Source organism: Pogona vitticeps, chromosome 2 (assembly GCF_051106095.1).
Source record: "Pogona vitticeps strain Pit_001003342236 chromosome 2, PviZW2.1, whole genome shotgun sequence".
In the NCBI taxonomy this organism is placed as follows: Eukaryota; Metazoa; Chordata; class Lepidosauria; order Squamata; family Agamidae; genus Pogona; species Pogona vitticeps.
Window position 1 is genome coordinate 37,724,224 of NC_135784.1, and position 24,698 is coordinate 37,748,921.

Sequence of the window (24,698 nt, forward strand, 5' to 3'; positions counted from 1 at the left end):
TCACAGACTGACATCGAGCCACAGACCAGGGGTTGAGGACCCCTGCTATAGATTAGTGGTTCCCAACTTTGAGTAACTAAAGTGATCTTGGCCGGCAATTCCCAAAAGCTCTCTTCAACTTCACCACCTGTGCTGCCTAGGGTTTCTGTGAGTCACCGTCCAAGAACACTTGGGTTACACAAGGTTGGAGACTACTGATCTATGTATCTACAAATCTTGAGCACCTATAAGCAAGCTCTTGTGTGATGGACCAAGCTATGCAAGATTTTCTATACACCACACAATTATGTACCTTTTTAATACCGCGGTGATTATTTTTGCTTGCCTCTAGAATACTCCCTGCATGTTACTGGAATACTTCCAAACATTACAGAGTTTTTATGACACTGAATCCAATTTTATTCATTTGAAAAATTGTGTGTGTTGAAGCCCCCAAAACCCAGTTCAAGAACCCAGCTCAGGCACAGAACAGAAGGAGAGCATGCAACGTTGGCCCAGGCTGAAAGGCAGGAAGTAACAGACCCCTCAAGACCTGGTGCGAAAAGTGTTCTGCCAGATGTTGTTCAGCAAAAGAATACTTGCTCCATTCAATACTTCTCTCCTCCTCACCATTACCTTGCCATTCACAAAAGAGCACAAAGCAGTAGCATGAAGGACAATGAACCAGTACTTGAACATTCCTCCTCTACCATTTAAGGAGGCCATTCCATGTAACTAGGTTTGCCATCTCTCAAGTCTCAGAGACCTGCGGTGTTTTTCTGGGTCTCCAGTGGAGAGAGGATTCTCAAAGGAAGTGGTATTAGAGAAAAAAGTTTCTTAGGTTTGTTGTGTTTCTTAATGTTTGTTGTGTTTGGTGGCTTTCATACTGAAGCTCCCATCTCATTCCCATGCCCAATCACACCAAGCATTTTGTATGTACACATAATATTTTGTTTAGGACGTCACAGAATAAATGCACATCATCACTTTCTCACACATGTTTTTCAATTATTACAGAAGGAGCTGATCCCAGGTTCAGATTTTGGCCTTGAAATATCAGGAAGTGGGAAACTGCTGACAAGTTAGCCATTTTGTTTTGAAAACCAGTATAAAAATATCCAAAAACCGATCTTTAAAGCTCAGTATTTAAAGTAGCCCTTCATTCTGTTCAGACTATATTTAATATGGTTACACACCAGACTAGAATATTCTTGAGAATTTGTACTCCACCCTTCAGTGATGCAGAAGAGTGAACCAATAGCCAGATGTTTATTGTTAGAAGCGTATCCTATCTTTTGTCCAAAAGCAGTAATGGTCTCCACTATTTTTGTCCTCACAACAGCCCTTCAGTTGGAAAGACAGTGACTGACTCAAGATCAGAACCAAGTGGAATAGCTGTGTCACTGAAGTTCCTGTCCAGGAGTTGGCAAGTTGTGAGTGCCAGGGACCTTTCCTTGACCCCAACAACTTTCTAATAGCTGCACCAAGAAGTGACACTTCCTGTTTTGCGAGGTCAATGGATTTTCAACTTAAAAAAGCAGTTTTTTTTTAAAAAAAAATCAGCTAAATTAAAGCAGCATTCCAAGGGCCAAAAACAAATCCAGCATTGAGGGCCACATGATTCCCACAGTTGTGCTATTCTGATCTTCTAAACCAGGGATCTCAAACATGTGGCCCGGGGGGCATTTCTGGCCCGCCGGATGATAGTTTGTGGCCCCTGACTTGCCTGCCCCCTTGAACTGCCCACATGGCCACTGCTGACAAGAGTCAAAAAAGCCTCGCCTCGCTCGCCAGCTCTCTCCCAAGACAGCACCTCTTGTACCCTCCATCCGGAACTGCAGCCTGCCAGCCAGCCTGCCTGTCTGCCGGCTGGCAGGCTGCAGTTTCAGATGGAGGGTGCAAGAGGTGCTGTCTTGGGGGAGAGCCGGCGAGCGAGGCGCACTGCCGGCCCTTTTCCCCAAGTGGCCAAGCTGCCGCCGAGCGATGCCTGAGAGCGGAGCTCACTCCCAGCCCGTCCTCAAAGAGTGCCTTCAAGCTGCCAACAGCAGCTGCCACCACCACCGCCTCTTCCAGGCAAGTGGCACTCTTGCTCTCTTTTTCTCTCGGCACCCCCAGCGCCAGCCCAGCCAGCGGCCGCCTCAGTGCCCGGTGGTGCTTCCTCCTCCTCCTCCTCCTCCTCCTCCTCCTCCTCCTCCTCTTCATCCTGCTTCAGCCGCCTCAGCTCTGGAGTCTGCCTGGGCTCGCCTCGCAAAGTTTGCTCCTCTGTTGTGGTGGGAGTAGCTGCTGCTGCTGTGTCTTTTTTTGAGGGGGGCTTTCAAGGGAAGGTTGTCGGAACTCCGTGTGTGTGTGTTTGTGTGTGCGTGCACACACCTGTGGGGGGCCCCATCCCGTTCTGTTTAATTTCACAGGTACCAATGGGGGCTTTTCTCCTTTGGCAAGGTGATTCTGTGAGGGTTTTTTTAAAAATTATGTCGTGCCCTAGGTGCTAGGCGGTCACCGGCACTCCCTCCCTTCTCCGCTTCTTCCTTCTGTTGCTGCTGCTGCTGGTGGTGGTAGTGAAGAAGGAGCCGGAGGGGGTTGTGGCCAGTGATGAGGGCTCACGAGCCCCTCCTCCACCTCCTCCTTGGAGCGCCAGCCGGGCTAAGGAAACTCCTGGGCGGCTTCCTCGGGTTCTTGCTCCGCTTGGCAGAAAATCTGGTGCGGCCCAGCCTCACCCAGACTCTGCCTCCAGCGGCCCCCAGGTATATTGAGTTTGAGACCCCTGTTCTAAACACTCCACTACACTGGCTCAAATGTAACTACATTACTTGTCATCTCAGGGGGCCCTTCAGCAAAGCAGGGCTCTCAAACTGCTAGAATCAGCTGAGATTGCCAATTATGTCGTCTTGTGAGGAGGGAGGGGGACTCATCTCTTCACGCAGCCGCTTCATCAGTGGGACTCTCGCACTCATTCTCTTAACGTCACTGGCATAACTCTCCTTTCAGGAGCAAGCCTTAAGCACAGATAATGCTATTCATTACGAGGATAAGGCAGACACAGTGGAGCCCCATCCTTAATCAATTTTCCTTGTTGATGCTTGAGGTTCTTGTTGCAAAAAAAAAAAAAAAAAAAAAAGGCTTTAAAAATGTGGCGTCTGGATGAGCTCATCAGAGCTTTATTATTACCATTATGCTGTAGGATGCTATTTGAGGAGATGCTGAAGTGGATAGGTGAAGCTGTGATTTTACTCCTGTTGTCTTATCTCCTTCCTTTTGTTTCTGTAAATGTCAGATTACTGTCACACTGACAGCACAACCCTGGGTATGTTTAATCTGAAGTAAGTCCCTTAGTGTTCCAGGGAGCTCATTCCTAGGTAAGCGGTGCACAGGAGTGCAGCCTAATTGTCACATTCTCAAGCTTGTGTTTATTTATTCAGTTTGTATCCTGGCATATATATGCTTTAGGAAACCTCAAAGTTGCTAACATTTCAGGACAGCTTTTGTAACACACTCTGGTTCTGTGGGGCTCGGTGTGCATGTGTATTTAAAAAAAAATACTGTAAACATATACTTTATAAATACATGTAACAAACAAAAAACAATAGTGATATAAATACAGGCCAGCTGGATGCTACAGTTTGTACACCCTGAATTCTTTTCACCAGCACTAGAGCAGAGCAGGAGTTGCTTGTAGAAAGGAGGAGATTGTGGTGTCCACCCAGGTCATGAATATTAATGTCATATCTGCATAGACCAATGGGAGTGCTGGAGGGGCGGAGTCACAAGGTATAAGAGACTCAGCAAGAAGAGGGGGAGTTAGTTGAGGAGTTTTAGGGAGATTGAGAGTTTAGGGAGAGTTGAAGAGTTTTGGGAGTTTGGGCGGAAGAGTGGTGGCTGAGAGTGGATGAAGGAGGATGTTGGTTTAACATTTAACAACACTGCTTATTCTGTCAGCATCTGTAACAATAAGCAATTTCTATTTACCGTAGTTCTTTTACAATGACCCATTGCCTGGACCTCTGTGTTTAATAATAAACAGTGTTGGTGTAATCCAGTGGTTCTTAACCTTTGTTACTCAGGTGTTTTTGAACTGTAACTCCCAGAAACCCCAGCCAGCAGAGCTGATGGTGAAGGCTTCTGGGAGTTGCAGTTCAAAAACATCTGAGTAACAAAGGTTAAGAACCAGTGGTGTAATCAACTGGTGGCAGCTGAAAGACGTGTAGCGTGAGCTCTTAGTTTGGTGAAACAAGCAGGGGTCACGTGGGAACGTGAGAGATATAAATGTATGTTTTACAGACTAACAATACGCCAGTAAAGAAATATTTTCTTTTGTCTGTTCTCACTCTCACAACACTCAATTGGAGTGAATGCCTCCCAGTTCTGGTATTGCATGAGAGGAAAGGAGCTTCCCTTTATCCATTTTATCTATCACCTGCGTAATTTTATACGTCTCACTCATGTCCCCCCTCAGGCGCCTTTTCTCTAGGACTAAAGAGCCCCAAATGCTGTAGCCTTTCCTCATGAGGAAGGTACCCCAGCCCAGTCAGCTTTTTAGTCTCTCTCTTCTGCACCTTTTCCAGTTCCACCATGTCTTTTATGAGGTGCGGTGACCAGAACTGTACTCAATACTCCGGGTGTGGCCTTACCAGCATTTTGTACAATGGCATTATAATGTTGGCTGTTTTATTTTCAGTCCCCTTTTTAATGGTACCTAGCATGAAATTGGCCTTCTTCACTGTCGCCACACAACTGGGTTGATACTTTCATCGAGATGTCCATCAGCACACACCAAGATCTCCTTTCCTGATCACAGCATCTCTGTTTTCAACTTTACATCTTTTATTTTTGATTCTTCATAGGGTTTCACATCTCTAACAGCACGGCCTCTTGCTTCAGTAGTCCCTCAAACAATAGTTCTCTTTCAGGTCCAGTGGAATCCTGGAAAAGCTACTGTGAACAAGCCTGAGGCTTGTTCAGCTAACATGTGATTTAAGAAAATACTGTCAAAATAATGTGTTACTCCATAATAGATGATCTGTTAATAACCATTTAACAGAAGCAATTAATTTCTGTAATGGTTTTAGGTAGCCTCTCCCTGTTGACAGAGGTTGGAGAAACAATTTTAATAGGAGAAGGAGAAAGTGGCAGTAGGGCCCCATGTGAACTTAATTCACTGCCTGTTCACTGTATACAGTGTTACATACTGCAGGATATATATACTTTGTGATGGCCAAATATTTAATTCATTCCTCATTTCTAAGTGAATTGACTTGAGTCATCTGAAAAGACTAATCTGGAGACTGAAATACAGTTCTCCTTTAAATTTCATGCTTTTCCTAATTTTGCATTGCATTTGTCAGTTCTGAAAGAAAAGTATAAAAATGCATGTGCATGCATGTTTTAGGCTAAAATGTGTTTGGGAATGTTAATAAATTTGGAATTTTTAAGATATTTTATCTAGATATTTTTATCTAGATAACTTTAGATATTTTCCCCAAAATACATGTTTACAGACAAATATTTATAATGAGGACATCAAATAGAAAAAACTTAGGAATGAAAGAACATAATAAAAATGGACAGAGATTAGAAGCAGACTGATCTGCCCATTGTAACTGTAGATTCACCTATATCATTGCCCAAGGCCATTTAATTGGGGCTTTTCTGAGTAAAGAGATAAATAACGAGAACACAATATTTTCTGCAGTATCAGTGCATGATCTGAGCAAATGGATTTGAACCACAAGAGCTTGCAAATTGTTTGATTTTTTTTAGTGATCTAATATAGCCAGCCTGTGTGGCCTTGGACAAACTGCTCAATCTCAGGGAAGAAAGGAATGGTAAACCACTTCTGAGTATTCTCTACCTGGAAAGGGCTGGAAAGGGTCACCACATGTAAGAATTGACTTGATGGCACACTATTATTAGGAATAATAAAGATACCACATGTCCTGCATTTATTTTGTGTAACGACCACACGGCTCTCTTTGTGTTTTTTTTAGAGAATAATAGGGAAAGTTTATTGTCATAATAATAATAATAATCTTAGAACCGCGGAGCTAGAAGGGACCCTTTGGATCACTGAGTCCAGTCCCTGTCAAGGAGGCATAGTGGAGAATCGAACTCCATATACTTATACTACTGAGCTATCCAGCAGTTCTTTACTGATTGCGCCCCCAATGAATAATACTGAGACCTGAGAGTCCAGAAAACTGTCCTGAGTCGTCGTTCGTCATTTAGTCGTTTAGTCATGTCCGACTCTTCGTGACCCCATGGACCAGAGCACGCCAGGCCCTCCTATGTTCCACTGCCTCCCGGAGTTGTGTCAGGTTCATGTTGGTTGCTTCGCAGACACTGTCCAGCCATCTCATCCTCGGTCATCCCCTTCTCCTCTTGCCGTCACACTTTCCTAACATCAAGGTCTTTTCCAAGGAGTCTTCTCTTCTCATGAGATGGCCAAAGTATTGGAGCCTCACCTTCAGGATATGTCCTTCCAGTGAGCACTCAGAGTTGATTTCCTTTAGAATTGATAGGTTTGTTCTCCTTGCAGTCCAGGGACTCTCAAGAGCCTCCTCCAGCACCACAATTCAAAGGCATCAATTCTTCGGCGGTCTGCTTTCTTTATGGTCCAGCTCTCACTTCCATACATCATGACAGGAAAAACCATAGCTTTGACCATTCGGACTTTTGTTGGCAAGGTGATGTCTCTGCTTTTTAAGATGCTGTCAAGGTGTGTCATCGCTTTCCTCCCAAGAAGCAGGCGTGCTTCTTTGAAATATACAGAGATTGCATGACAGAAGTTCTTCCTTAGGTTCTCTGCAGGTACATAACACTGCAGTGTATGAGTATGTAACAATTAATATTTAGGCTGTATGTAGACTTTCCTGGTATATATATACTTACTTACTTACTTACTTACTTACTTACTTACTTACTTACTTACTTACTTACTTACTTACTTACTTACTTTATGTATGTATGTATGTATGTATGTATGTATGTATGTATGTATGTATGTATGTATGTATGTATGTATGTATGTATGTATGTATGTATGTATGTATGTATGTATGTATGTATGTATGTATGTTTTTACCCCACCCATCTAGATTCAAATAAATCTACTCTGGGCAGTTTACAGTCCGAGCAATATAAAACAAGAATTAGAACAGACAATATCCAAACAAAAAAGAGAAGGCAGCGAAGTTCAAGATGGGAAAACACAGGGAACTAAGTGATGGAAGGGGTTACCCTTTGGTTCCTAGAGTAACCAGTTCTTCCCCAATAGCATAGCACTCTTCAGACTTCCAACATTTAGAAAATAACGGAAGAGGAGGATGTGGCTTCAGACATTTTGGGGCAATAGTGCCTGTATTTCCCCCGACTGGCAATACTGGCAAGGGCTGACAGAAGGCATGGGCCAAAAACATCTGGAGGGGACATAGTTGCACACCCCTACCTTAGCTCTACTCTCTCAGTGGACATAGAATCAGACAGGCACTTACCTGGGCTTATGAACTTGTAGACTTTCCTGGTATATACTGTACAGTACTTCCTGCCAAATGTAAGCCCAGTTATAATTTCGCCATCCATTCTGGACTTATTCAATAATATCTACCTGTATCATGTAACTTGCACTGAGTTGAATCAGGCTTACTCTCAAGTAGAGATGGGATATTTGTATACGAATACAAATATCATGGACACAGGTGTCAGGGAAGTCAGGTCCTGCCCCTCCCGGAACCAGCCCGTCCACTTCTGAGTTGCTGCACTTTGCATGAGGCTCTAGCAGTAGCCCCGTAGTGCCAGTTGCGGAGCTAGCCCCCCCTCATACTTCCCCACCTCCTTGAACTGCTGACAGATCTGGTGAGAAGATTTATGACGAGCCTTCCTGCTGAGCTGCTGAACGGTCAGCAGTGAAGAGAGAGGCAGGGAAGCGCCAGCCGCGCGACTTCCACGATGGGCACGACGAGGCTGCTGCTGGCCACACATGCCATGCAGTGACCCATAAGTGGACAGGCCGGTTCGGAGAAAGCAGGACTCGACTTCCCTGTCACCTGTGTTTGCAGTATTCACATTTGCATTCCCGGGGATATGAATATAAATACCACCTCTCTGCTTGAGAGTAACTGATTCTAGAATTGCTGCCTTAAACTATTTTTTAAAAATGATTCTACTTACAGTGCTTTGATCCAAGAAATTAAGTGCATATATTCGTAAAGCAGCTATGAAGCATTATTTCCTTGGGAGTCAGCCACCCCTCTTCACTTATTAACCTTGCTAGTAAAGTTTGATCAAAGCTTTTCGACTGTGGGCTTAAAAGCTATTTACTAAATTCAATAAACCATGGCCCCAAGTGGGGAAAAAACCTCTATGCCTTTTGTAGTCCAAAACTATTGTATTATAAAGTATATTATAGTGCATTATAAAGTATTTTATACTGTTACAAACTTCCTGTCGTGCCTCCAGCTCAAATCTCTTGAACTTTCTCAGGTTTTACTATTCCCACCAGGAGTCAGAAGAAAGCTGCTTATTGCAGGCTATTTTTTGTCTGTCATAGTGAACATATTGTTCGGTATTTAGAAGAACCCCTTTTCTTCCAAATGGAAAATTTACTTGGGATGTATCAGATTACACTGTACTGCAGTGGCTGGGATTACACTGTACTGCAGAAAAAGTATTTTCCAAGGTACTTGTATTATTCAGAATCTGACAATGTTGGTTTATGTGTGACCGAAGACAGAGGGTCATGATTCTGCCTGGAGGACAATTTTGAATTTTATGCCTACTAGCAGTTATGACACACCTGACATCAACAAAGCATGGGGAGTGGGGGGAAATCTCCTACCCCTACAATAACATCTAGAATAGACTGTTGATTCCTTTTGTTACCACAAGGTTTTTAGACTTTTCTTACTTTAAAATGCCAATGTCTAAGATCTTTAAAAAGTTGTACCTCTTTGTTCGCTTTTCCTTTTGGCTTGTTTACTTGTTGAAGAGATCAATCAGAAGCTGAAGGGAGTTGACAAGAGTCAACAAGCCCTGCTAAAATCAATTATGCTCATCACAGACAGTCACAACCAGAGAGGTGTGAAAAGCCCCACATGTACTTTGCAGCTTTTTATTAACATTTCTTCTGGATCAGTTGCTTTCCCCACACTCTAATCATCTCCTCCATCCTTCCTTATAATAAACACATACCTGTTACTTTTATAGATGCCATTCGTGTAGAGATGTATACAAAGTTGTACTCCCCAACTCATGTACACACGCACACGTTATATTCTGTTACCTCAGATAGAACAACAAATGGCTCCATGATTTTTTTTAGTCAGAGTGCCAAATATCCTGAGCTAGTTGAGCTGTTTTGGCACCTGAGGCAGCGAGTCTCACAAATGTCTCTCCCCTTGACTGGCAGTAAAAATGCCAGCTTAATAAAAATGACAAACCATTTGCTGCCTTTTAACGACACTTCAGTCTGCTGCCTGAGACAGTGAGATGCCTCACTGTGCCTACTAATAGGGCCAACCCTGCGTATCTACATAATAGGAAATGACTGGACTCATTTCTATCTGTTTTCATGGAGGGAAGAAGAGAAGAGAAGTCATAACTACTTGGACCATAATAATTCAGCTATTCATTCTGCCCCTTACCAACCTGTCTCTCGCACCTTTTAAGTGCTTTATCTGCATCGTTGTGACTTGTGCATTATGAAGTTTTTTATACTGCCACTGTCTGAATTTGTTGTACAAATACACAGTTGCTACCCTTGATGGAAATGCAGTGCTGAATTTCTTAGGTGAGGACAGTGACCTTTGTTTGATAAAAGCGAGCAATGGTAATCGTTCAAAACCGGCCTCAAGTCCTTCTCCCAGGAATACAAAAGTTGTTCTCAGCAAGTTCTGTAACAACTAAGACATGCAATGTATAAACAAGCCCTCAAATGAATGGTTCATACATTTTTTGATCCCAGCTGTGAATGTGTGTGTGTATTTGTGTGTGTGTATTTCTCTTTCAGAAAGTTTCTCCCTAATATACACACAGTTACAAAAAAGCAGGTTAAAAGTGTTTTAATCCATGGGCTGTTTAATGAAGAAAACTGAAAAAATAGAGGACATTCACATCATTGCAAATGATATACTCTGATATATCTTTCAGTGACAATGGAATAATACCTCAAAGGTTATGAACTACAGATACATGTAGTGATGAATTAAATGTGATGATATTCAAGTGATGCCATTCAAGCACCATCAGAGGCATGGTTGGGCTTTTACTTCTTCCATTAGTCCCAATTGAATGCCAAAATCCTGTTGCACAACTAAGCCTGCATAACTTGAAGTGGCAAAAGCTGTTGCAAAATTTGCACCAAGGCGAAAGTCTCATCCAGGAAGCAGTTCCACTGGTGCAGTGGTCCAACTGTTGGGCTGTCAGTTATGCAATTGATCATGCTATCACACTCAATGGCCATGTGATTAGGTTCGTTATGATTCATAGGCAGTTCCCTTAGTTGGGCGGGGAAAATTGACAGAGACTCCTGTATAACATCAACAGATTTATTAATCACAACACTGGGAGAATCAACAACTATCTCCACTGGGTCTAATAAACGAATGTCCTTTAACTGGTCATAATTTGTCATCAACAGTTCAGTCTCTTTTCCAAAATGATTTATGAAGGGGCTGATCCAAACCTCTCCCAATCCAGAGGCTTGCGCAGCGGAGTGCTCCTCAAGGTGTAAATACAGTAGTTCCACAACATAGGTGTCTGGCCCGGTCACACTTCGGAGGTGGTTGGTTGAATGAAGAGTCTGGCCTCACCACCTTCCTCCAACGACCTTGTCCCCTGGGGTACACCACCATCGTCCTTTCTAAGGGATCCAGTGGGGTGTCCTTCTGCTTGGCTGGATCTGGAATTGGAAGTAACCCTACGGTCTTCAAGTCCGGGAAATCTTCTAGTGGACTTTTCATCCTCTCATACTCTTTTCTACTTTCTCCTTCCCCATCTGCATTCCTTCTTCCTCTCTCTCCTCCTGTCTCAATTCCACTTTTTCTCTCGCCCTTTGATATCCTCCTCCCAGATGGGTAACACTAACTCCTCCCCCTTTTCAGCCCCCTTTTCCTCCACTAAGCATTATCCACCTTCTCTTTAACTATCTCCTCTCCTTTTCCTTTGGTCTTTTTCCCTCCTCATCTATTTCCGCGCATGTGGATTTCATTTGCAAAGGGGACAGCACCCTCTCCGGTTTCTCCTCTCTTTCCATCTTTCTCTCACAGGCCACTTTGTAAGAACTAGCTTCTATGTCTAATTTGAATTGGATTCATCGCCCTTTTTAGCCATCGGTCCTTGCCGCACAGTCTTCTTCTAAATGGGGAAACTTTTTAGCATCCAGTGTTTTCTCTTCATGAAAGTATTATGGCTCCTGATGCCACACTGAGGTGTTTCTGAAATTCTTAGTTGGTAAATCAGAGAATTTTGAGATTAAATCTGGCAGTGGAGCTCTCTGCATTAGCACATAAATAAGAAAATAAACTTTTCTTTTCTTTTCCCCTTTCCTGATCCTCTCCAGCTCTTTCATGACTAGCTTCTGTATAAACAGTAGGGAAGTTTAGTCGTGAAGCATACATGCTAATGAAGTGCATACTTGTGCCCTCCAAAATCCATTTATGTGGAAATAAGTGCGAAATGGTAAATCAGCACAAAACCTAAGGGCCACAATAGGGATGGCTTCAGTGTTTATGTAGTGTATTTCAGAACAAATCAAAAAGAAGGGAGAGGCAAAAGAAACAGGGTACTTCTCAGTAGACGGACACATTGCTAAATTAGTTGAAAGCATTTTCGTTTTGTTGCATATAGCAGAGAAATCAGCATAGGTGGGCCTTGGTAGAGTGATGTGCTATGTTGCATTGTGATTGGTCTCTGACTACCTTGCCTGAGTCTTGAATGGGTTTTTTGTTTTCTTCTTATCCACAGAAGATCCTTTAACTGCTTCTAAATCTGGATCAACAGAGTACTGCCGTGGGGGCCACTGACTAAGGAACTATTTAGAAAGAACTGGCAGAGCATATGCTTTGCAATTGAAAAGTTCAAGATTCAGTAGATGTCATTTCCAACTAAAAGGTGCAAGCCTCTTTTCTAAGAACATGGGACATCAGCCACTACCAGTCCAAAGAAGCAGCACTGGGCTAGAAGAAGCAATGGCATAATTTGATAGCCAAATCTCTGTTAATTATACCTGCCAGAATTAAGTCCATTGGCATATATTTCAGCCACCAGTTGCCACCAGTTAAGAAGTCAGTGCTTCATGGATTGCTGCCTTGTCATGGCGAAGGGGCTTGAATAATTCAGAGAAGCTATGGACTATGCTGTGCAGGGACACCCAAGACGGGCAGGTCATAGTGGAGAGTTCTGATTAAACGCAATCCACCTGGAGTAGGAATTGGCTAGCCACTCCAGTATCTTAGCCAAGAAAACTCCATGGACAGAAACAAAAGTCTAAAATATATGATGCTGAAAGTTGGGCCCCTCAGGTCGGAAGGTGTCCAACATGCTACTGAGGAAGAGCGGAGGACAAGTACAAGTAGCTCCAGAGCTAATGAAGTGGTTGGGCCAAAGCCGAAAGGATGCTCAGCTGTGGATGTGCCTGGAAGTGAAAGGAATGTCCATTGCTGCCAAGAAGAATACTGCATAGGAATCTGGAATGTAGGATCGATGAACCTTGGTAAGCTGGATGTGGTCAAACTGGAGAAGGCAAGAATAAATATTGACATCCTGGGCGTCAGTGAACTAAAATGGACAGGAATGGGAGAATTCAATGGGATATAATCTCAAAAATGATAGAATGATTTCAATACAAATCCAAGGCAGACCTTTCAACATCCCGATAATCCAAGTTTATGCACCAACCACCAATGCTGAGGAGACTGAAATTGACCGATTTTATGACAGCAGCCACGGAATCCTCTGTCGTCCCCTTCTTCTCTTGCCTTCACACTTTCCTAACATCAGGATCTTTTCCAGGGAGTCCTCTCTTCTCATGAGATGGACAAAGTATTGGATCCTCAGCTTCAGGATCTGTTCTTCCAGGATTGCTGCCTTGTCATCGTGAAAGGGCTTGAGTAACTCAGAGAAGCTATGGGCTATGCCGTGCAGAGACACCAAAGACAGACAGGTCATAGTGGAGAGTTCTGATTAAATGCAGTCCACCTGGAGCAGGAACTGGCAAGCCACTCCAGTATCTTTGCCAAGAAAACTCCATGGGCAGAAACAAAAGGCTAAAAGATATGACGCTGGAAGATGGGCCCCTCAGGTCGAAAGGCGTCCAACATGCTACTGAGGAAGAGCGGAGGACAAGTACAAGTAGCTCCAGAGCTAATGAAGTGGTTGGGCCAAAGCTCAAAGGACGCTCAGCTGTGTACGTGCCTGGAAGTGAAAGGAATGTCTGATGCTGCAAAGAAAAATACTGCATAGGAACCTGGAATGTAAGATTTATGAACCTTGGTAAGCTGGATATGGTCAAACAGGAGACAGAGGACGAGATGGCTGGCCAGGGTCATCGAAGCTACCAACATGAATTTGACCAAACTCCGGGAGGCAGTGGAAGACAGGAGGGCCTGGCATGCTCTGGTCCATGGGGTTACGAAGAGTCGGACATGACTAAATGACTGAAAAAGAACAAGAAGCCAGTGCTTGCATTTACAGACTTGGTGCATAACAGGAGATGCAAATACCATTTCTTAAATAGCAGCAATTCACTGCTAAAATTTATGCCAGTAGACTTAACATTGAATCTTCACTTTGATTCTGATTGATATGAGAAAGCTTCACAAGACAGCAGTAGTAGATGTCATAGTACTGACCTTCATGGGAGAGGAGCATTTGAACTGACTCCCTAATATTGTCACCTGCAGTTTGTGTCTGGGGATGAACTGACTTAGAGAAGAGGGGGAAAGCACTGTTCTGCTAAGGCTGTGGGAAGGATACTTTTACAGAGCTCATAGTTTTTGTCTCTGTTACAACACCTACCAAACCTACTGTGGAAAGCTGATCTCTTGCAGGCCGTTAAGTGTGTTCCTGTGTTCACTGAATGTAGATGGTATGTACATTTAGTTTATCAAAATTTTCCTAAGAACCTCTACAACATGGAACACATTTTTTGCATGGTGGGGTGGGAAAGAAAGTGTGGAAAGTAGGAATAGAAGCTCCAAATAGAAACAAGGAAGGATGGCAGCCGGAACACAGAAATGTTACTTTTTAAACTATGATTCCAAAGCCATGCCCAAGCTGGCATGGCATCTGGAATCCTTAAAGTCCAAAAAGTAACTTTTTAAGTTCTGATGGTAATACTACAAATAATTGTATGTAATAAAGCACAGTCTGCTTCTTTATGGTTGGTTTTGCGCTGTGTCAAGGTTACCCTGGGTTAGAGAGGCCCACACTAACCACTTAGCCACACCACCCTGACGTTTCTGGTGTGGGAAAAATCCAGGATGTACAAATGTGCTGCCCAGTACCCTCCCAACATCTTAGTCCTCTTTGAGTAAGTGGTGGTTCTCAAGAATCACGAAAAATCCATAGGGTTAAATCTATATGGTTTGACTGTTATGCTAACCATGCAAGGTAGGAATACCAAAAACACCCACAAAATACACAGGCTACCAGAGGATGGTTGAGGCAAGTCTGGTTTTAATACTATCACCCCTCTTACTTCAAAATAACCAAAGAGTTGTGAAAACATTTTATTTTATTGAGATGGTTAAAAAAGTCAAAAGAACAATACTTTAAGAGCAGTTTCAACAGTTACAGAACAGTTAAAGATCTGTGGAGCAAAAGTAAGCAATCATAAGGTGTGAGGCAAGAACAATTCCACAAAAACTTAAGAAAGCTAGCTAGTGTATGCTAATACTTACATCCTGGCACAGCTTCAGCATAGTTGCAGAGCACATACAGAATACAATTCATGTAGCAAAGGAGCAGATGAGCATAACATTCTCCTAAAAGATAAATAGGCTAAACTAAGTAACTTCTCTCCCCATGTTTGTACCCAAAATTCCAGTTTCAAGACTCTTTCAAAAATGCCCCTGATCATGCATAAAGTTTCCCCAAACATTTCCTAGAGAAGAGAGGGGTGTTTTTTGTTTTGTTTTTTGTTTTTTTGTCCTCTCACTCAGTTGAAACCATTCCTCCTTATTGACTCTGTATCAAGTCAGAGGCTCAGTCTGGACTGGAAGTTCTTGTTCTTACTGAGATAAGGTTCAGGTGGTTGCTGCTTGCCAATTAATAGTGGGCACTTTCTCTCCCTTTTCCAGGTTACTTCATCCCAGCCATCATAAGCATAAACTACAAGACCTGGTTTTCTAGAAGAGAAAACAGAACAGAAACCATGAGTCCTTATTTTCCAATCTCTTGACACTGCGCATAAAAGGGAGCCAAACGAAAATCTGAAGTCTGGCAAAAGTATATTTTTTATTTATGCAACACAGCAGTAGGGGGTAGAAAAGAAAGGTTTGAAATGCAAGTTGTGTATGTTTTAAAAATCTACACCTACAATCTCTTTCATAAATGTGCCAACTGGATAATCAAGTATTTCACAATGTTTGCCAGCTGCCTGAGGGTTTTTTTTCTTTCTTTCATAAAAAGGTGGGTGGAAGAGAGATCAATATGACCAAACTGCTGAGCTACCAGATATTCTGTGTTTTCCTAAAAGAAACACTCTTCTGAAGATTTGGAAAGAGAAATCTTTGATGAGTTCACAAGAGTTTGGCTCCAGCTATTTATGATGCCAACCCGTGGAAGCCTGTACTCTGAACAACAGAAGGTAAGGAACAGTTAAAGTAGGTTTATTTGAATTAATGGAACTTATTTCCTCCCAGGATTAAGAGAGAGGAAGGAAGGAAGGAAGGAAGGAAGGAAGGAAGGAAGGAAGGAAGGAAGGAAGGAAGGAAGGAAGGAAGGAAGGAAGGAAGGAAGGAAGGAAGGAAGGAAGGAAGGAAGGAAGGAAGGAAGGAATTCAACTCCTCAATTCCCCATTGATTCAGTGGGCCTGCTCTAGTCATGAAAGTATTGTGAAAATACAACCTGATCTACTGGAGTGAACAGGATGTAAATGTTTCATCAGTGAAACTCTATATGATACAGTGGTGCTTCGCTAGACAGTTACCCCGCATGACAGTTTTTTCGCTAGACATTGACTTTTTGCGATCGCTATAGCGATTCGCAAAACAGTGATTCCTATGGGGAAATTTTGCTGGATAATGTTTGGTCCCTGCTTCGCAAACCCATTTTCGCTAGACAACAATTTTGACAGCTCCCTCCATGCTCACAAACAAGTGTGTTCAGGACCTAAGCTTCACAAGATAGCGATTTAAACAGCTGATTGGCGGTTCGCAAAGCGGCTTTCCTATGGCTGATCTTCAATGCATTCCAATGGGGAAATGCTTCTCACTAGACGATGATTTCGCTAAACAGTGATTTCAGTGGAACAAATTATCATTGTCTAGCGAGGCACCACTGTATTGCTCTCTTTGGAATATCTGCACCTGAATTTGATACAAATTGTTGTATCTGTTTGTCTATCTGTCTCTCTCTCTCTCTCTCTCATTCTCTCCGTTTCCAGATAAATATATGGATTTATCCTAGGAAAATGTTTGGGTGAAAAACACAGAAACTCATGGAAAGCCCACCGACCCCAATTTTAGGTGAGGGGCTTCTCTGCTGTATTCCACAAGCTGTCTCTAAGTGGTTATAGCTGGGTTGTTGTTGTTGTTTTGCTCTCAGGGCTGGCTCCTTTGAGACTGACGAAATTTGAGGATAAGTTGCTTTAGTGTAGTAAGTCACCATTAGAGTAGTCCCTTTTGAATCAATGGAACTTAAAAAGGAGTTGGCGCACCAAATCCCATGTAATTCAATGGGCTTACTCTAAGTGCATTTTACTACACCAAGAAACAAGATTTTGCTAGTGAGTATTATTACTGGCACCTTGTGTCATGCATTCATTAAAAGCACATTAAAACAAGGAGATTATCGCAGTTTAACAAGCTGTACTCCAGGCTGCAAGCAGTTCCTTGGCGCCATCACAAAGCAAGCATGAGGGTGTCCTGGAAAAAGTACCAGAATGGAATTAGGAGTCCATTTTGCATATATGATTGCTGACATTCTCTAATAAAAAGCCTTAATTGACAAACAAGAGCTGGGAACGTGACCATTTGCCCCCTACTCCGTGATTATGGCTGGTAATAAAAAGGCATTGCTCGATTCAGTTTCCAAAATCTAAACACGGGATAATGAATGTGATGACAATCCGAAAAGGGGACCACAGGATGCCGTGCTGATAATGGCTTTTATTTGAATGCCAACAAGAACAAGCCATTAATGTCTGGGACACAAAAGATGCTTGCGGCGTGATTATGAGAATATTGTGATTTAGCTGAATTATGCAGAGCCATTTTCTGTACGCTGTTTGTGCTTAATGGACAGAAAAGCAGCGGGGCTTGGTTCCTTTGTACAAAACAGGTATCGGGATAAAGTCCGACTGTATGCTAAGACAATAAACTCTAGTCATCTTAAGTGGTTGGAAGAAAGAATGTGCACGGCCGGCTTCCATTCCCTGCGGTGAAAATGAGGAAATCCCTTTGGTGCTGAATCTGTAAAAAGCTATGAATGGATCTTTCTTTCTTTTTTTCTGTTACCAGGGCAGGCATGGCTAACCTCTTAATCCTGGGAGAACATATATTTTAGCACACACTTAGTTACGAAACATTTTATTAAAAGCGGCAACAGTGGCTTAAACTATCTTCCATTCTCATAGGGTGGGCATGGATCCTCTTTTACTTCACCAAGGGCAGCTTTTATTAGAAGAGATGTGGCAGTACGGTCCTCTTCTTTGAGGGTGGGGGGGGTATATTTCTGGAGCGATCCAAAACAAGCTGGATTTAAAGATAATGAAGCATACAAATAGAGAACAGCAGGGTCTTGATGATGACCATCAACAGCAGCACTCAGGCAGCAGAGTGACAGGGCAGACAGCTCACCTGCTTACAATCTTTCCAACTTGGTTTGGATGCATTATATTTCTATTTCTAAATTTGATTCTCTACATCTTCATTGTCCTATACACATTTTATGAAAATCTGTGTCTCTGTCTGTCTCACCTTCTGCATTTTAGTGACAAGACAGTCACTGTCTTCTTATACTATCATCCCTTGTTTGTGTGCTCCTCAAGCATATGCTTTTCTTTTCCCTTCTCTCTCTTTTCTCTATAAGCCCATCCTGTCCTCTCGGTGTCATTGTGCAGACTCCAGACATTATCACCTAACATGAATAACAGAGCAAGAGCAACAGAGCGATGCAAGTACTCCGTGCCATAGTAAGATCACATATTGACTACTACAATGTTCTCTATGACCCTTGAAGAGTGTCTGGGATCTTCAGATGGTGCAGTATGTGGCAGTTGGTTGCTAACTAGAGATCGGGGTATTCGTATATGAATATGAGTACCCCCACACAGGAGGGTCTGCCCCCCTGGGGGCTGCTGTGAGCTTTATGCTCCCTTCCAATTGCTCTGGAGCTCACAGTCGACTAGCCACTCCTGGCAGAAGGAGGGAAGATGAGCCTCCATGCCAGAGTGGCTAGTCGACCGCAAGCAATTGGAAGGGAGCATGGGTGAGTGGACAGTTCGGCTTCAGGGAGCCAGACACTCATTATGTCGACCTGTGCAGGGGTATTCATATATCCCCCATCTCTATTGCTAACTGGTATAGTGATCATTTCACCCTAATACTGAAAGTCTGCATTCACTGGCAGTTACTTACCAGTTGTGATTCTAAACAGCTTGGGACTTGGCTATCTAAGGGTCTTCTCATCTCATTTTGAACTTGGCCAAACATTATGGTCTTCAGAACAGTCTCTTAAAATTATCAACAGCTTCAAATGCTTATCTAAAAAAAAAAAAAAAAAAAAAAAAGGGAGGTACCTCTGTGTGGCTCCTAGGCTAAGGAATGCGTCCCTTTCCAAGTTGCAATCACTTTCTGCTTTGATTTTAAGCAGGGGGTAAAATCACATCTTTTTATATCTGTATATAATGTCTGCTGGCTGGATAGCTCAGTGAGTTAGCCATTGGTCACAGAGCCAGAGGTTGTATCCCAGAAGAACCAGCCTCTGGTGGTCTTGGGCAAGTGCACAGTTCTGGGTGCCCCCAAACAAAGGGAATGGTGAACCATTTTTGAATACTCACTAGCCTGAAAACCCTGGGAAGGGTCACCATAAATCACAATTATTATTATCAATACTATATATTATGTCTAACCTGCCCTGCTGCATTTTTTAAAAAACCTGTAACCTCCCCGATTTTAATGAGCTTAAATAGATTTGAATGTATTTGCTTAATATTAATGGAAAGATAATCAAGTGGGTCCTGTAGCAAAGCCGGCTGAACTATCTCTGGAGGCAAAGAATCTGAGGCTGCCCTACTTTGGGCACATTGTGAGAAGGAGGGATTCTCTGGCAAAGAAAATAATGCCGGGAAAGATTTAAAAAAGAGAGAGAGAGGAAGTCCAAATATGAGATGGACTGATTCCCTAAAGGAAGCCACAGACTCGAGTTTGCAAGAGCTGAGCAGGGCAAAGGACAGGACATTTTGGAGATGGCTCATTCATAGGTTCACCATAAGCCGGAGGCAACTTGACCTTACATAACAAAGCCACCTGAAAAGCTATATTTTAGTGAAAAGCGTGGCATAAATGTCTACTATACTGTGTAGAATCTACTATATTGTGTAGAATCCTTAACTGATGCCTGTTTGTTCCTAGGGACATTTAAGAAAGAACTTCCTTCTTTGAACCAGAAACTACCACCCCCCTTTTGCCTTTTGCATACTTACGTGTCTTTACTTCAATTCTCTTTGGCTTGGTTCTCTCAGGGTTAAATTAGATGATGCTTTACTTTGAAGTAAATGCGGGAGACCTGCTTCATATTGGACCTACAGCGTACAAAGGGAGGAACCTTAAACTTTCTCCTGGATTGATTTGCTAAATTAGAAAATGGTTAACACTTTAATTAACTGTTAGTGAGGTTCAATATCTGTCTCAACAGGAGCTCATTAACAGTTAAACAACTGTTGGGTCTCTCCTGCTAAGTTCCCCCTCCCCTCTCCCACACCTGAACATATGTGGGCTATAAAGAGCTCAGTTGGGATCAATTTTCCACCCACCCACCCTTTTTTTTTTTTTTTTTGAAGTGTATAAGAGAAAGACAAATAGCTGAGAGAAAGAGAATATGTTAGGAGCCAGGGGACCGGTTTGGGCAACTGTGGACATACACAATAGTGAGAAGTTGGAGGGAGACAGTATTCCCAAATTATCTATTACATGGCAAGTATATGTCTCATGTGAAATAAATGCCACATTTTCTTGACTGAATCATCACTATCAACCACAAACAGTTCATTCAGATTCATCTCACAAGTGGTCACTAGAGGCAGGCACAAAGTACTTCATGCCCCTTTTTTCATAAGTCATCTACATGGTAGCACAGCTACCGCACATTCATTTTCCCCACCCCATCGGCTGGCTTACCCACTGACCTGCCAGTGCATGCTGCTCCTTCCTTCCCCGTTGTGCAATCTTCCGGTCTGAACAGGAGACCATACTTCCCTTCTTCGCCTCCTCCAGCAGCTGGCCATTCAAAGGCAGTGCTGCATGAATCCTTGCCCCACCTCCTCAACTGAGTGGCTAGCTGCTAGTGGAGGCAGAGAAGGGAAGTCTGGACTGGCCTGGACTGGAAGATCATGTAATGGGGAGGGAAGGAGTAGCGCATACCAGCAGGTCAGTGCGTGAGCTGGCCAAGGGTGGGGAATGTGAATACACGACAGCTGTGTTGCCACTCAGACAACTTATGATGAAGGGGCACGAAGTACTCCATGCCCATCTCTAGTGGTCATGTGCTGGTGCAGGGAATCCTTGATCCAAACTGCTGAGAATATCTAAAGTCAACCATTTTACAAGTATGCTCTAGGCCTGCTTCACCATAAAGTAGCACGTGATACATGATTAAAAATGGTTTACATTCCTTCAAACATGGCACATTTTGACACATACAAAAGTGACAGAGATTGAGAGAGCAAGAAGATAGGAAGGACAGCTGTGGAGATGGCTTTGGGCCCATACACCTGGTCCAGTTAGAGCTTCTGGCTCAAACACAGGTTATAATTACACTGCCGAAGCCAGCAGCAACACAAAGGTGAAAAAAGAATAACAATGACCAGAAGTTTGGAAAGTAACAGAAATGACACAGCAGGAGTCAGAATATTTTTGCAGCATAATGGACCAAGTGGCAAGCAAGTAGTTGTAGTGGTTGTGGCTGAACCATCACTACACTTGATATCACATCCGCCACTGTTGCTATATTCCTGCAATAGAGCTGTGAGGATAGGTTGTCTACTAAGCTAAGAATATGCAACTTGTGTTTGTGCATGTACACACACACACACACACACACACACACACACACACACACACACACACACACACACACACACACACACACACACACACACACACACACACACACACAACTTTATTTTACATTTTCCCTTCTGATTTTCCTATCTGCATTCTCCTAGATCAATTTTTCTGCACATTTGACTATGTTTTCAGGAACTTGTTCCTTGGAATAGGTAGGTGGGTTTCATCCTCAGTCTTTAGGATAAAGACTGCTTAACCAAGTGAGCTTCAACTTGAAGGCAAAATTGACCACAATTGTTATGTGTCATCAAGTCAGAATTGATTTTATAACGAGCCTAACAGGGTTTTCAAGGTAAGTGAGATATTTAAGAGTGGATTTACCAGTTCTACTCCCCCAGTGAGTTTCCATGACTGAGACAGGATTTGAACCCAGGCCTCCTGAGTCCTAGTCCATTATTCTCTCCACTATATCACACTAGATATCAGAACCAGCCCTTTATAAAACACTAGATTTGCCCCTAACCTTCCACCAGACCTCTAGTTGAAACTCACTGTGCTCCATTTGTTTGGCTTAAAGATTAAGAAATAAAGACATATCTAGTCCAAGGAACAGGTTCCCAAACGTGCAGAACATTTTGCATGTGTGAAAAGTACATTGGGAAAAGTGAACTGGAAAGCATGTGAGTATGTATAAGTAAATGTGACTATGTGTCTTTTTCTCCCACGAAGCAATTGCTTTTTGATTTTATATATGTATATTACGGTTTTAGAGGGTTGTATGTAATGTAATGTAAAAATGGTAAAATGAGAAACAGGATTTGAATGGGATTATCACAATATCCATTTAATGTGTTATCCCTCTTTGTTTTCTTTGTATTGCTCCTGAAGAAAGCCATGAAGTGTTTAGACTGAAACATGTTGGGCATGTTCCAAATTGCAATAAAGTGATATATATTTTTATATCTCCTGAGACGTTGGACTCTCTTTCATAATAGATTTATTGGATGTTACCAGTTCCTTTATAAAAAAAGCTTCAGGTCTAGAAGGATGATTTTTAGACTTCCTGTTACACTCCCTGCTCCAAGCACCGCAGTGTCCACCCCAACAAACAGGATTTAAAACCAGACCTCAGAAATGTTCCTGATATTTTGGTCCTCCAATAAAAACATTACCCAACTCTAATCTCTTCATTGTGAATGAGAACCTTTAAGAAGGCTGTGGCTCTCCAGATGTCATGGCACTCTTCTTCCATCAGCCTAATCCATCCCGGCCAATCACGACTCAAAACAGAACATGCACATCTAGAATGTCTTAGTATCCTGACCTCTGGTTTGGGAGGGAAGCAGCCTCCTCCAAAGAAGGACAAAATCCTTCCACAGTTCTCAAGGATTTACTGCTAGATAATACTCCAATTGATGCTGGAGGTTGTGGTTTTTGTTGTTGTTTAGTCATTAAGTTGTGTTTGACTCTTCGTGACCCCGTGGACCAGAGCACGCCAGGCCTTCCTGTCTTCCACTGTCTCCTGGAGTTGGGGCAAAGTCATGTTGGCAGCTTCAGTGACATTGTCCAACCATCTCGTCCTCTGTCGTCCCCTTCTCCTCTTGCCTTCACACTTTCCCAACATGAGGGTCTTTTCCAGGGAGTCTTCTTTTCTCATGAGATGGCCAAAGCATTTGGAGCCTCAACTTCAGGATCTGTCCTTCCAGTGAGCACTCAAGGTTAATTTCCTTCAAAATGGATAGGTTTGTTCTCTTTGCAGTCCAGGGGACTCTCAAGAGTCTCCTTGTTTCTGTTCATGGGGTTTTCTTAGCAAAGATACTGGAGTGACTTGTCAGTTCCTGCTCCAGGTGGATCACATTTAGTCAGAACTCTCCACTGTGACCTGTCCATCTTGGGTGTCCCTGCACGGCATAGCCCATAGCTTCTCTGAGTTACTCAAGCCCTTTCGCCACGACAAGGCAGCAATGCTGGAAGGAGTATTTCTTAATTTAAAAATTAAAGCATTATGTCTTCTGTGCCAGTGGTTCCCAACTTTGTGTCCCCATATGTTCTTGGACTGCAATTCCCAGAAGCACTTGCTATGCTGGCCAGGATTTCTGGGAGTTACAGTTACAATTCTGGGAACCGCTGCCCTAGAGCATGAGTGAGGAAAGTGCTGTTTTCTGGATGTTGTTGCACTTCAACTCCTAGCATGCCCCACCACTGGACATACTGACAAAAGCTTATGGGAACTGCATTCTTGCAAGATCTGAAGAGCTGAATTTTTTCCACCCTTGTTCTAGAGGTTGCTGAAGCCACACATTACCATAATAGGGAACAATATTATCCTGCTATTGTTGTATCCCAAACAGCTTTTCTGATTGTGACTTCAGAGACATACTCAAAGGAAACAATCACAACTAATCAGAGTGGTAAACAATGCAGTCTAAAGGAGCAGTAACTTTCAGTGTTTTTCTCTCATTTGCTATCTTCGCTGCTCCCAATTCAGCTGACTTCAGACAGAGCAATTGTTGCCAGTGTTTCAGACTTAATGATTAAGCAGCTGTCCATTATCATTTTCCCATCAACCACATTTATTACATGTGGTTCATCCTAGATGTACAATATAAATAACTTACAAGTGAAGTTAGATGAAACATACTTGTTGTTTAGTCGTTTAGTCATGTCCGACTCTTCGTGACCCCATGGACCAGAGCACTCCAGGCCCTCCTGTCTTCCACTGCCACCCAGAGTTTGGTCAAATTCATGTTGGTAGCTTCGATGACACTGTCCAACCATCTCATCCTCTGTCATTCCCTTCTTCTCTTGCCTTCACACTTTCCCAACATCAGAGTCTTTTCCAGGGAGTCTTCTCATGAGATGGCCAAAGTATTGGATCCTCAGCTTCAGGATCTGTCCTTCCAGGATTGCTGCCTTGTCATTGTGAAAAGGCTTGAGTAACTCAGAGAAGCTATGGGCTATGCCGTGCAGAGACACCAAAGACGGACAGGACATAGTGGAGAGTTCTGATTAAATGCAATCCACCTGGAGTAGGAATTGGCAAGCTACTCCAGTATCTTTGCCAAGAAAACTCCATGGACAGAAACAAAAGTCTAAAATATATGATGCTGGAAGATGGGCCCCTCAGGTTGGAAGGTGTCCAACATGCTACTGAGGAAGAGCGGAGGACAAGTACAAGTAGCTCCAGAGCTAATGAAGTGGTTGGGCCAAAGCTGAAAGGATGCTCAGCTGTGGACGTGCCTGGAAGTGAAAGGAAAGTCCAATGCTGCAAAGAAGAATACT

The 24,698-nt window shown here is 43.0% G+C and overlaps 1 long non-coding RNA gene across 1 annotated transcript in view; it reads right to left on the minus strand.

The window, feature by feature from the left end:
• Positions 1 to 13,591: 13,591 nt before the first annotated feature.
• LOC144587634 (uncharacterized) overlaps positions 13,592 to 24,698 on the minus strand; it is a 31,380-nt gene continuing 20,273 nt past the window's right edge. Inside the window, exon 2 of the long non-coding RNA XR_013542803.1 lies at positions 13,592 to 19,933. This is a non-coding gene — a long non-coding RNA (uncharacterized LOC144587634). The remainder of the gene's footprint in view (positions 19,934 to 24,698) is intronic.